Genomic DNA, 14805 nt, shown 5'->3' with positions numbered 1-14805 from the left:
TTGTACTTTGGCTGACTATCATGAGCGGTGATCTTATACCTGTAAACCCATTTACAAGGTAGAGCCTTTTTGCCCTGTGGTAATTTAACTAGCTTCCATGTCTTGTTTTTATGCAGAGCTGTCATCTCTGACTGCATGGCCAATTGCCAATTCCCGGAGTCCTTCATTTGCACTGCTTCCTTGTAACATGAAGGCTCATTGCAATCAGTCAACATGACATAGTTCATAGATGGAACAAACCTATCAGGAGGTCGCGTGACACGTCCAGATCTACGCACAATAGGTGGCTCAGGCTCAGCCACAACCTGTGGTTCCACTCTATCTTGTCCTTGCTCCTCTTGAGCCCTGACATTTTGTCTTGCACGTGCAGGTCCATCTTCTTGGAAGACAACTCTTCTAATCTCCTCAACCCTCTCTGGTTTAGAATGATATTTGGATTCATTAAAGTGAACATAATTGTTGTGGACAACCTTTCTGGATTCGGGATCCCAAAGTCTGTACCCCATCTCACCAGAATTACCATAGCCTAGAAAGATGCACTTTCTACTCTTTGGCTCAAGTTTGTTCCTAAATTCCTTTGGAACGTGAGTATATGCCTCACAGCCAAAGACTCTGAGATGCTTGTATGAGGGCATTTTGCCTGACCATACCATCTCTGGCACTGAATCCTTCTGCAAAACCTTGCTAGGAGATCTATTTACAAGATGAACAGCTGTTGATACAGCTTCAGCCCAAAACCCATTTGGCAGTTGTGCATTAGACAACATACTTCTGACCTTCTCTTGTATTGTCCTATTCATCCTCTCAGCAACACCATTTTGAGGAGGATTGTAAGGAGCAGTAAGTTCACGTTTTATACCTTTTGACTCACAAAAGTCCTGAAAGGCCTTTGAAACATACTCTCCACCATTGTTAGTGCGTAAGCATTTAAGCTTCTTGCCACTCTGATTCTCCACAAGTGTCACAAACGTTTTGAAAACACTAAACGCTTCATCCTTGTGCTTGAGAAAGTAAACCCATACTTTCCTCGAGTAATCATCTATAAATGTCATAAAGTAAGAAGCTCCCCCTAGAGATAGGTTAGGCATAGGTCCACACAAATCACTATGAACAAGTGCCAACTGTGTATCTCTTCTACTGCTTCTATGCTTATGTGGCTGCTGTGTTTGCTTACCATACAGACAATGTTCACAGAATTCAAAATCATTAAATGAAAATCCAGGCAAATAACCAGAACGAGACAAGATTTCCATTCCCTTCTTGGACATATATCCTAACCGGCTATGCCACAAAGAAACGTTCGGCTGCTCGGTTACATTGATTACATTTTTAGAGACATTTGATACATAAATCATGTAAAGTCCTCCAGACTTTACTCCATGTGCTACTGTCATAGAACCCTTGGATATCTTCCACATGTTCTGTCCAAAAGTGGTGACGTAGCCAGCATCATCAAGTAAACCTGTGCTGATCAAGCTATTTGTAATTGCGGGAACATGTCTCACATTCTTCAGCGTGAAAGAAGAGCCATTCTGAAACTTCAATTGAACATCTCCAACACCTAAGATCTCACATGTCTGCCCATTGCCTAGCCGAACATGATCTTTAGTGGTCACATAAGAGGTAAACCACTCCTTGTTTGGAGACACATGAAGTGATGCCCCTGAGTCTATAATCCAGTCACTCAGTGCATTTCCATCAGATGCTGTAAGAAGAGCTGAGTCCATTGTATTCTTCAAGAAGTAGATGTCTCCTGACACTAGACTGTCATCCTCTGCAACAGTGTTTGTCACATTTATTTCTTGAATCTTCACTGAGGACTTGTTCTTCTCACCATGGTCTTCAGCTTTCTCTTTGCCTTTTTCTGCTTTCCATTCTCTGCAGTCTCTTTTCATGTGACCCTTCTTGCCACAATGGTAGCATTCTATGTCACTGTTGCCTTTAGCACTGCGGGACTTGCTACGAGACTGATTCCTCTTTCCACCTTTGTACTTTTCTTTGGTCCTTCCCCTGACAACTAAGGCTGTTCCTTTGCCTTTGTCCATTGTATTTCTATTGGTTTCTTCAGTAAGCAGACTTCCTTCTACACCTGCTATGTTCAAACCATCTGGAGGTGCAGAATTACTCAAAGCTGTGCGAAAAGTGTCCCAACTTTTCGGCAATGTGATCAACAGGAACATAGCTCTAACAGGTTCATCAAACTTGACACCTTGAGCTGACAACTGACTGTAGATTGTGTTGAATTCATTCAGATGATTGGACATAGGTGTCCCTTCTTTCATCTTCAAGTCAACAATCTTCTTAAGCCAGTATACCTGTGAGGCTGCACTCTGCTTCTCATAAAGATCACTCAGCTTTAACCATGCTTGATAAGCCGACATCTCGTCTGCTACATTGAAGTAAACGCTTTCTGCCAAAGTCAGCATAATGGTAGAAAGTGCCAATTCATCCATTTCGCTCCATTCATCTTCGCCCATATCTTCTGGTTTTATCCCCTTGAGCTTTATAGGTTTTATCTGCTTCTTTTGTACCAACACGTGCCAAATCTGCTTCTTCCACAATGAGAAATTGGTTCCATCCAGCTTCTTGATATTGTAAAGAGCAGTGTCCTGTGATCCAGCCATAGCTATGCTTCACAGTGGTTTACTTTCCTGGGAAAAATTCGGCAGAGTTTCCCTTGTAAACTGACCTCTGAACCAATATCAACCTGTCAAATGAACCAAGAAAGCTTCAGATTCTGCATAAATTTTGGCAGAGTCTCCTTTGTAAAATGGCTCTGGTGTACTAAAAAAAAACAGACCAAAAAACAGCTCAAAAAACACTGTCTCTCTGACACTGTAAGCTGCGAGTAAACTTGTCCTGCACCTATACTGTCTCTCACTGTCCTGTAAGCATAGACTGTGACAATGCCTCAACGGTAGTAAAGCAAAGATGCAATCCCAACTGTCTAACTCACAGTCAATACATCCTAGCTGCCTATCTAAGGGTGCTCGAGGGATCGCTCCAAGACCTGTATCACCGAAAGGATCTCAACATTCGAGAATCCCCCAGCTCAATAAAACCTCACTCGACCCTCAACAAAGGCTGCAGTAAATCTGACAGTACATAGACTTCCCACAAAGTCATACATCCACAAATTTTTCACTATATGCTGTAACCGCTGCGGCGGTTGTTTGCTGCGTGACTCACAGCGAGCAAACCCTCAACAAACATACATCATCTCTGACAATACATCCCATGTGGAAGTACCTGCAATGTCAGGATGAAATCTGGAATATCAAGCAGCAAACACAAGCTACCTGATGAACTAGTGGATGTCGCCTACAGTCTGTGTGTAGATGCGCCCGTGTCGTATGTGACACGCCTCCAAGAACTGTGAGCCATCCTTCGATGTGTAGACAGCCACAAATCAACACTCTGGGAGTGTCGATATTCTCAGCACCTGCAGTCGTAGGCCGAAAACCCCAAATTTGCAGAGTCGGATCTGCACCCGCCGAGACCACGTAGTCGAAAATGGCCTGCGCAGACCTTTTTCGAAGACGAACGGTGGCCGAGATGACCTCAGAATGAAATTCTGAGAACACCAAGCCCTTTGGGCTTACCCACAGGATTTGGGGCCGTGTCTTCGCCTGTCGAATTTCACTCCAATCTGAGCTGGTGACTCTAGCCTCCTGCAGTGCTGCCCCGAGCCTCGATTTGAGCTCTGATACCAGTTGAAGGAGTACGAGCGGAAGTGCGACGCGAGAGAGAGTGCGAGAAGAAGAGCACGACGATATGGTGAACTCGCTCTACTGTAATGTGTAGAGCATAGTGAGTTCTTATTAGGTTTTTACAAAAGAATATGTGTACATACCTGGCGGCCAACCCACTTACCTGGGCGACCACATTGGGCTTTATACCCCAACAATACCATTCACTCAAATTCTACAACCGCATCCCTCAACCATGAGAACCTACACTACCGACCAAATTTGTAGCACACGGACTGTAGATTGTGAGGGGAAGAGAGAGAGAGAGAGAGAGAGAGAGAGAGAGAGAGAGAGAGAGAGAGAGAGAGAGAGAGAGAGAGAGAGATGTGTTGATTGAGATACTATATGAAACTCAGTATGACATTCCCAAGAGACCTCATAGATCTATCCTATGAGTCTCAAACCCGTGCATATGGAGAGAGAGAGAGAGAGAGAGAGAGAGAGAGAGAGAGAGAGAGAGAGAGAGAGAGAGAGAGAGAGAGAGAGAGAGAGAGAGAGAGAGAGAGAGAGAGAGGCGATCAGTCATGTGGCTGCCAACAAGGACATGACCTAGCAACAAGTAACCTAGTTTGTGGATTCACATATCCAGTTGGTCACAAGTTGTAGAAGGTGGAAACAAGCCCTTGGAGAGATACCTTGGACAGTGGGTTATGTCTGAATATTTACCTCGAAGCTGATCAGTTACCTGGCAGAGTTACCACCAATTACCCTGCATTGTATGATTGTTCTGATTAGCCAGAGCCCAGTTCCATCACCTATAAAAAGGACTCACTAATTCCATTTTGGGTCTCTGGATTAGATGGATCGACGCTTCTAGCCAACGCAACTCAGCTTAGAAGCCTAGGAGAGCTTAGGAGCATTTAGTGCTAGTCGTTGTATCATTTATATCTTTCAGTCAATCACTTCAAAGTTTTGAATACGAACCACTCTAAATTTGAATATACATTCTCAATTGTCTTAGTCCATGTCTAGAATCTGAAGTCTTTTATTTCAATTCAGTTCATTCGTTCATCCGGTCTAATGTCAAGTCATCTGAAGTTTCAAATATGTCATCTAGTTATCTGATGTTTGACTCTGTCGTCTAATCATCTGAAGTCTGAAGTTCCCATCAAGTCATCTGATCATCTTAATTTGTCTAGTTACTTAACTCTACAATAATTGTTAAAGCAATCCAACTCATCCCATTTTGGCGATCACAGTGGTGAGCTAAAGCCCTTGACAAGAACCAATCTCCCAGTTAGAACTCAAAGTCAGTCAATCATTCACAATGCATGTATGATGCTCAACACCAGGATGGAGAATTGCCACAATGTTTACTGAAAATCAAGATATCATCAATACAATGGTAGAGGAATTAGAACAAGGGTACGATGATGACCAACATCACTTTCAAGGTGAAGAAACCAAAGAAAATCCAAATATCGGAGGTGGCGAGGAACATTGAACCTCTAAACACACAACACATTCCCATAGACAACATTCAGAAAGAGCTGAAAGATGGTCTAAGTGACATAGTTTCCATCATTCAGTGGGGACAAACAAAGCCAGCCTTCTTGCTAGAATACAGTGAGAACCAAGGGGATGACCTATGTGAGTTGGATAAAATCAGGCAAGGTAAGCTTTCAGTTAGGTTTTATGCAGAGAAGATTAAATGTTTGACTAGATTAAAGGTTTGACTAGACAATTGAACGAGCTGCCATCAAAGAAGTGTATGCGCGCTTGATTCCTAAGTGGGTTCAGGAGCAAGAAGCTCAGAGAACATGAGGTACTAGCACCTACCAAAAAATTTAATGATATGGTGCAAAGAGGTCTAAAACTAGAGCAGCAAACCAAGAAGGAGAAAGGCCGAAGAGGGAAAGAAAGTTTGAGGTCCAATGAGTCTACGAGTGAAGATTCAACAATCAGCTCCAGACCTTTGGATGACAAGGAGTTAGAAGAGACATACAAAAGTAAGAAGAAGGGAGCATGGGGCAGAAAGATCGAGGAGTTGTCCAAACAAATATTTGAGATCTAAAGGACCACACCTCCAGTTGGAAAAGTAGAGACCTAGTGTACAAAATGCAAGTCCAAAGAACATCAGTATGATGAGTGTTTTTCAATGTATGTATTGCAAAGCTTTTGGGCACCTGTGGAATAACTGTAAAATTAGATGTCATCACTTCTAGGAGGGGAAGGATGTCTCCATGATAGCATTGAACAATCTAGAGCAAGAGACAGCATCTAAAAATGTAGAGAACAAAGCCAATACCAATTGATTAGAATTCATCACTGCTACGAGGGGAATGTCTACATGATAGCAATGACCAAGAAAGAGCAAGAGAAGGCATCTAAAAATGTAGACCAATGGTATGGCTAGCACAAGTAGGTACCACAATTTTTATAGTCGAGGATGTGGAAGGATTATTTTTTCAAACAAAATTTCAGTTGCTACGCATGTGGAAAGTATGGCCACTTTGCAACGCAATGCCAAGACAATGTAAAAGTTAAAGTGGTTGAAGGAAAGGTGGTAGAGCCAGTACTAGTGTGCTTGATCATTAGGAGCATTGGCGTTGTCATCGAAGCAATACCAAATGACACGACCAGTCAAAGAAGCAAAGTGAAGAGGCTCATAAGTGTGAAAAATAAATGGCTATTTGGAAGGCTAAGGGAAAGGCTAAGGAAGTGGATGAGTGGCAAGAGCAATGGATACTCACAACTCATATCAATCAACATCTGGAGTAGAGGAGTCCAGAGAAACCAGAGTACTCAGAATCTTGATCCCTTCAAAGGCTTTCATCAATAGCTTCAAAAGCTCAAAGATTGGAAATCCTAGCTTCTAGCTATGGTAAGAAGAATGCTTAGAATGCAATAAGAGGGTCTAATGAGAACCCTGAGAAAGAGATGCGTCAAGTCAAGGCTTACTTGGTCGAGGCCATTAAAAAGGACCTAGGAACAGAAAATGTTCAGAAGGAGCAATCTTAATCTCCACTCAAGGATCCAACAGCTAGAAGACAGAGAACACCATCAGAGGCATGGCACTGTGAGGACAACTTTCTGTATACTTGGCTCAAAAGTGCAAGGGCCATACATGGCTATGTTGGCTAGACATCCACCATACAAGAATCAAACAGAAGGATCTAGATCCAAACAAACAACATCAGAAGCCAAAAAAGATCCATGCAACCTGAGAAATTATGTAGGAAATATGGGGCCAAAAAGATAGAACGAATGCTAGCCTCAATGAGCATCTTCCCTATTACATAAATAGATTTGAACATGGTAATGATGTAATGGAATTAGCCTTTTAACTTGAGTTGGAGCGGAAAGTGAATAACATATTGAACATTTCCTTGAGCATTTCTTCGTGTGTAGATGTAGAGTGAGAAGGGAAGTGCTTGGATGGAGAGAGAAAAACTAACACATTACTTCATTAACATGGCATGAATAATACTTGTAAAAGAGAGTGAGAGTTTAGAGAAATTGACACCAATAGAGGACCGGATTAGTTGGAGTCAGTCCCCCCTCCAATAGGCATTTCTATTATAGATTCTTCCATGATGGAAGACTTGTTTACAATACAACTTCTTGTGTTTCCTTGAAATCTTCTTGATGAGGTAAAGATGGTAAGCTTCACTCACCAAGCATTAGCATGGTAACAACAATAAACATGATTAGCATGAACTTGAAGAATGCCCAGCCTCAATCCCAAGACCTCAAACACCATGAAAGGTGAGGAGAGCTGGCAAGGAGTGAGGAAGAAGAGAGAAGTAGAAGTAGCTCTACGAGAAAGAAATAACCCCTTGCACATAATCACTCATAGCTCTTGTAGCATATCTTAACATAGTGTTAATGGAGATTAGAGAGATTGATAAGCAAGCATAAGCATTCTCTTGTGTGGATTTGCATCCATAGCCAAGAGCTTGTTGTAGTAGGCACTCAACTTCCCAAGCTTGGAGAAGGAGATGGAGTTCTTGCTTCACAAGAGTGTGTGAAGAGAAGAATGAGAGAGAGAGAGAGAAAGAGAGCTCGTGGGATGCTCAAATGAGAGAGAGAGAGAGAGAGAGAGAGAGAGAGAGAGAGAGAGAGAGAGAAAGGTATCTTGGTCGACCCCCTTCCCTAGGCTTTCCTTGAAGCTCATTGGGCCATGTAGCCCTCTAACCAATGAGAAGGGGCAAGGTGTGTAGCCTCTTGACAAGTGTTCTTCTTTCCCTTTTGTGAGGTTAAGCTAGCACGCCCCTTGCTTAAGCACAGCCCTAGTTTAAGCACTACCCTTGCCTGCTTGAGTAGTGTGCCTCTACACTTGACATGTGGCCCCTTTCCTCTCATGAGAGCATGGGCCCTTGGTGAGGTGCATACATACTACTCATATCCCTCCTTTGTAGGGCTCGCCCCCCTCTTTGTAGCAAGATATTTGATCTTGGTAAGCAGGCATGCCCCCTGCTTAAGCACATCCCTTGCTTAACCAAGATGCCCCCTTGCCTACTTGGACCTTAATTGCCTAAAGTTTTAAAAATTAAAGACCATGTCCTAAGGCTTTTAACACTTACCTTTGGAGGCTTTAATGAAGCCAACCCTAAGGTCTTTTGCTCCATTGGTTAGCCTTGCTCTTTGATAGACCATTTCTCATTTGGACCCCTTTACCATTGGGCCCGTGTTGAAATAGATATATAAGCACTTCTGTATCTTAACCCTTGTTCCCGTTTATTCTCTCAATTATCATTTGAGTTGGTTAGATATTAGATTTCATAACATTACCTCTCTCTTGAAATCATAGTCGTCCTCGACTATGAGGTAGAAGAGATAAAGTCGAAGTCATTAGTCAATTTTACGTAGCGGGTAGAGGATCCCTTTGTACCCTATGACATCTTTCCATGATGGATGACAAATCCATTTGGTGCTTGGGAGACATAGTTTCCGCAAGAATGTCTGCTCTTTAGTCCATTTCATAAAGTAGAGTGATAAATTCTACTTGGTGTTTGAGAGACGTCGTCATCACAAACATGATTGTAAGCATGCATACTAGTTAAATTTTGTGCACAAGAAAAAAACTAGTCTGTTAAGACAAAAACATGGATCATTTAAAAGAAATTTGTACATTTGGTTACTCTAATGTAGCATTGTAAGCATTGACAAGATTCATACTATCCTTAAGTTGTATCCCTTGCATCCATCTAGCATCTTCAAAAGGATAATTTTTGAATTTAATAAGATACCGATGGATAGTCTTACCATGTTGTAGTACCTTGTCTTCATGCCAAAGGATAGCTTCGGGTTGTAGCACCTCTTCTTGGTCTTCAGGTTTTCAATGATTGGTTCACTTGGTGGCTCTCCCTTGTAGGGCTTAAGTAGGATCACATGAAAAGCGTTGTGTATGAGCCAGTGGTTGGGCAACTTGAGTTGATAAGCCGTCTCATTGATGGGCTTCAAAATTTGGAAAGGACCATAGTATCTTTTTGCTAGCTTAGCATAATACTTTTGATGGCCCGTAGGATTTTTTCTCGTGGTTTGCCTTAATCGATCCTTAGGAAACTTAAGCAAGACCCAATCATTTTCTTTGAATGTTAAGGCCCTCATGTGATTGTCAGCAACAACAGCTTTTTGTCATTGTTGAGAGATGGATATAGCCTCCTTAATCTTTTGAAAAGATTCTTGTAGGTCACGATTATACTCATCTGCAGCGAAGATCTTCCCATGTACTTTGAGTAGCAAGGGACTTCAATAATCTCAAAAGGTTCTTTTCCCTAGAAGTATGTACAGTATTATTGTAGGCATACTCTACAAGAGGTAAGTACTTTTCCCATTGTGAGCGTTGATCTACTTCGGTAACATAAGTCTTGAGTAGATCGAGTATCTCACTTTGGCCATACGTTTGTGGGTGATAGGCCGAAGAGAAATTTAATCTTGTTCCTAGATTTTCAAAGAGACCTTTCCAGAAATTACTGGTCATTCTAAGATCTCTATCTGACACGATGGATGTTGGTAATCCATGGTGTTTGAAAATCTGAGATATGAAGAGAGTTGCCATTTGGTGTGCCTTAATAGTCTTTTTGACAGGAATAAAGTGTGCTTGTTTGCTAAAACTGTCGACTATTGTCCATATTCCCGTATTCCCATGGATAGACTTTGGTAATCCAAAGATGAAATCCATGGATATACTCTCCCATGGTGAATTTGGGATAGGCAATGGCTGGAGTAATCCACTTTGCTTCCCTCTATCATATTTGGCCTTTTGGCATACTACGCATTTTGAAACATACTCTTTTATGTCCACTTTCATGGTAGGCCAAAAGAAATATGTTTGTACTCCTCGAAGAGTAGGTTGAATACCTCTATGCCCTGCATATGGAGGAGCATGGGATTCATACATAACTTTCTCACGAAGGGAATGGGTAACACATAGCCTATTGCCGTGGATAAGATAACCATCCTACAAGGTGAATGGTTCCTCTTTCTTCCCCAAAGCAAGGGCTGACATTATGTCTCTAAAATCAGGGTCAGTAGCATACTCATCTATCATAGAAGATAGATTGTTGTGAGTAGCTATAGACACCGCATTAACTTTTGGTCGTCGTGAAAGTGCATCGGCCACTTGATTGTGCTTACTAGCAATGTGAGCAATATGAAAATTAAATTGCGAAAGAAAATTTTCCCACCTCATTTGTTTGTCGGGCATCTTTGTTTGCGTCATGAGATAGCCTATTGCCGTGGATAAGATAACCATCCTACAAGGTGAATGGTTCCTCTTTCTTCCTCAAAGCAAGGGCTGACATTATGTCTCTAAAATCAGGGTCAGTGGCATACTCATCAATCATAGAAGATAGATCATTGTGAGTAGCTATAGACACCGCATTAACTTTTGGTCGTCGTGAAAGTGCATCGGCCACTTGATTGTGCTTACCAGCAATGTGAGCAATATGAGAATTAAATTGCGAAAGAAAATTTTTCCACCTCATTTGTTTGTCGGGCATCTTGGTTTGCGTCATGAGATACTTGAGACTTTGGTGGTCGGTTTGTAGAATAAATGGAGTCCCCAATACATAGTGCTTCCACGTGTCTAAGGCATGTAGAATAGCTAAAAGCTCTTTCTCATAAATGCCCAGGACTCGTTCATCCGTATTGAGTCTGCGTCTCTCATATGCTATGGCATGCCCTTCTTGAAGCAAAACTGCTCCAAGGCAATCACCACAAGCATCACATTGAACCTCAAATGGTTTTGAGAGATCGGGAAGCATGAGGACTGGTTGAGAGGTAAGCTTCTCCTTAAGCTTATCAAAAGCATTTTGCTCCTTAGCAGTCCATACATACTTAACGTTCTTCTTAGTTAAGTCATGTAGTGGTCCTGCTACTTGAGAGAATTTTTCTATGAAGCGCCTATAGTATGTGCACATACAAATAAAGCTTCTTAGCTCATGTATTTTCCTTGGATTAGGCCATGCTTTTATTACCTCTAACTTTGATGGATCTATACGGATACCATCTTGAGAGATAATATGACCTAGGTATTGAATCTCTTGAAGGAAAATTTCACTTTTCTTTTGGTTGAGGAAAAGCTTGTTCTCCCTTAATGCTTAAAAAATCATTTGGAGGTGTTGCTTATGTTCCTCCAAAGATTTGGAGTAGATGATGATATCATCAAAGAACACTCTAATAAATTTACTATAAGGTCTAAAAATTTTCTCCATTAGAGGATTGAACGTAGCTGGTGCATTAGTCAAGACAAAAGGCATGACTAGATATTCATAAAGACCAAATGTTGTGCGAAACGCGATCTTTATGATATCTTCATCCACTATCCTTATTTGATGATAGCCACTCTTAAGGTCAATCCTACTGAAGTAGGTAGAGCCTTGTAGCTTATCAAATAGATCTTCTACCCGAGGCACGGGAAATCTGTTTTTGATAGTGATATGGTTTAATGCTCGGTAGTCCACACACATACGATATGTATCATCTTTCTTTTGCTCTAAAAGGACTAGAGAATAGATTTCCCGAGGCACGGGAAATCTGTTTTTGATAGTGATATGGTTTCCACACACATACGGTATGTACCATCTTTCTTTTGCTCTAAAAGGACTAGAGAACAAAAGAGAGAGTAATTAGGCCTCACCATCCCTTTGTCTACCAATTCCTGTACTTGCCTCATGGTCTCCTCTTGTTGAGCTTGAGAGACTTGATAAGGAGGCTTGTTGATGGTGAGATTCTTGGAAGGAGCTCAATACGATGGTCATCATCCCCTCGTTTTGGAGGTAAGTCCATAGGGATATCATCAATGAACACATCTTGGAATCCTTTTAGAAAATTAGACAAGTCTAACTCTTCTTGATTCCTACCATTTACATTTGATGAAACATTAGGATCTTTTAGAGACTCTTTGACAAAAATCATATATGCAGAAACTGAGCTCTTCATTGATTTATCAAAAGCAGGAGAATTTACAAGTGGAATAGTGCAACCACACTCACTAGCATCTATATACATATGATTTCCCCTGTAGGTGAAGTAGATTCTCCTTTCAGGGAACTTCATATTGGCAGCCATGTGATCAAACCATGGCGCCCCTAGGATAGCATCCTCATGTTGGATAGGAGAGATGAAGAAGTCTTATTTGTTGACATAGCTTTGGACATGAAGCCTCAACTTCCCAATCAAGGGAGTAACAGAGGCTTTCTCTCCCTTGAAAGCTGCGTCGGCCATTACCATATCTCCCATTTCGAAAGCTTGAATGTCCAACTTGGTGGCCAACTTCGTTGATATGAAGTTGTGAGTAGAGCCAGGGTCAAAAAAGATGAAGGCGTCATGCTCTCTTACCTTTCCCCAAGCATAGGAAAGTGATGATCCTTTGCAATGAGCGTCCTCTTTTGGAGCTTGGATGGTGGAAGCCCTAGGAGTCTCATTGCGAGCATTCTTTTTGGGGCAAGAACGATAGCCATGTCCTTGCTCCCCACACTTGAAACACTTATGTTCCTTGCAAAAAGCTTCAAGCTCTTTAGGAGAGAGTTTGTTTTTACCTTTGTAAACTCCCTTCTCCTGGACCAATTTTTGTTGTTGTTGTTGTTGTTGTTGGAAGTGCCTTGGGAGGAAGTCTGAGCATTGGTCTTCCCCTTTGCATCATTTTTGTATTTGTTTTCCATGGGCTTGCCATTCCGTCGAGCCCCTTGATGGAAATTGATGTGTGAAGCAACCATGGTGTGATGGATTACTTCGCTAATAGAGCCAGTGTCATGCCAAGGGTAGGACCAGGCATGACCAAGGTCCAGGACGGACATGCAGTCAAGGGGGTCCCTATATTTAGCAGGCCAAGGCCCAGGACGGACATGCAATCAAAGGGGTCCCTATATTTAGTAGGCCAAGGGTCTATATAGGGCATGGCTGGGTGGTGATGAGAGCATGTTCCAGTTCCCTATGCCTTTCACTGGTATCAGAGCCAGGAGAGGGGAGAGCTATCGAAGAGGGAGGAAGGCGGGGCATTGCATGTTCTCTGTGTGTGTGTGTGTGTGTGTGTGAAGAATAATGAAAACTTTTTAAGAATCTTTTGATACATGTTTTGTTTGGGAGTCAGCATGAGCTAAGGTGCTCTAACTCTCAGCTAGAAATTGGGCAAGACGCCCTCTACATTAATCTTCATCATTTCGTCGATTGAACACTACTTGCCATAAGGGCTATGAGCCACATACGTTGGCTAAGAGTCATTGTCAGATCTCGGGTACGACCCAACTGTTGGCATTCCTTGGGTGATTGTTCTTAAGATCGAACAGATCTACCCAGTGGAGTACACAACGACGTTAATAGACAAGAAAGAATCTTTTCATTACGGATGTTTAGGGTGTCAGTTTTGCATGACATGTTTTCAGTGCGACACTCGCGTTGAGTTTTTCATAAACATAAACTCAACTCAGCTGATCTCTACCATGGATTTTAGATGCAACAAACCGTTGCGACATCATGGCTGTCCATAAAGAGCTAGGCTTTACACTTGTGTGGATCTCCTGCTCTCTCTATAGCACTACTATGAGTGTCTATGGACGCATTGTCTTATCATTCTGTACACGATTAACTATGTTGATTACCGTTACCTGCTAGTTGAGCAGTTTCTACAAAGGATCTTACCAAGGGGTTTGACTACGTAGATTCTACCCAACGGGTTTGGATTGCAAAGGCAACACACAGGGTTTCCAGTGCAATGTTGCTTCGTTTTTTCACAGGTGGGAGACGTGCTCCTGTGCATTTGAATACGGGTAACTGAACTTTTAGTTCAATCCCCAGGGCCATGCCAAGGGCATGTCAGAACAAGTATTTTGGGCCGTAGTGTCCAATGTACATTATACTGTTATGAATCCACTTGTCGGATTCGATTTGGCACATGTTGTCACATGAGATACAACATGGTCTAGGGACTCAAGGAGTTCGGTTTAGCCAATGTGGAGCAATGAATGAGGGTCCCTCTCACTCTTATTGCGGAGTTTTTAGAGTTACCTCCACACACATGGTCTAGGGACTCAAGGAGTTCGGTTTAGCCAGTGTGGAGAAATGGATGAGGGTCCCTCTCACTCTTGTTGCAGAGTGTTTAGAGTTACCTCCACACACAAGTACATCTTGTACTTGAAGGATGTTCTTTTTTAAACATCCTTACATGAGACATATTCCACATGTGGAGAATATGAGTCTCTGGACTGACACTGGCACCCATCATTTTTAAGTATGTGTCATGACAAAGTCCCTAGGTGCTGGTCAAATCTGTTTTCTAGACCATTTTCAGCACGACGTATCAGGAGCAATTTTGGTGGCCAAAAATTATCGGATACTTAGACTGACTTGTTCAGGTACAAGTACTGCTAAACAACATTACAAATGGTTGTTTATACATATAGCAAGGCTCTAAGTTGTTAATGAAAAAGTTTCATTGTTTGTCCCTAGAAGTGATTAATGTTTCACCTTCTATTATGGTTCAAACGTTTTAGCAAGGCTTGCAAATAATTGCAGCAGACAGTATTTAGTTTCTTTTTCAAACTATTTACATTCCTCTTTAATGTGTGCTACGAGCATCACATTCACCATAAGTATTGGCAAAGCTAATCAT

The sequence above is a fragment of the Adiantum capillus-veneris genome, chromosome 26, assembly GCF_014529385.1.
Source record: "Adiantum capillus-veneris isolate H3 chromosome 26, ASM1452938v2, whole genome shotgun sequence".
NCBI lineage: Eukaryota > Viridiplantae > Streptophyta > Polypodiopsida > Polypodiales > Pteridaceae > Adiantum > Adiantum capillus-veneris.
The sequence above is the reverse complement of the archived record's forward strand: the minus strand, read 5'-3'. Positions refer to the sequence as shown.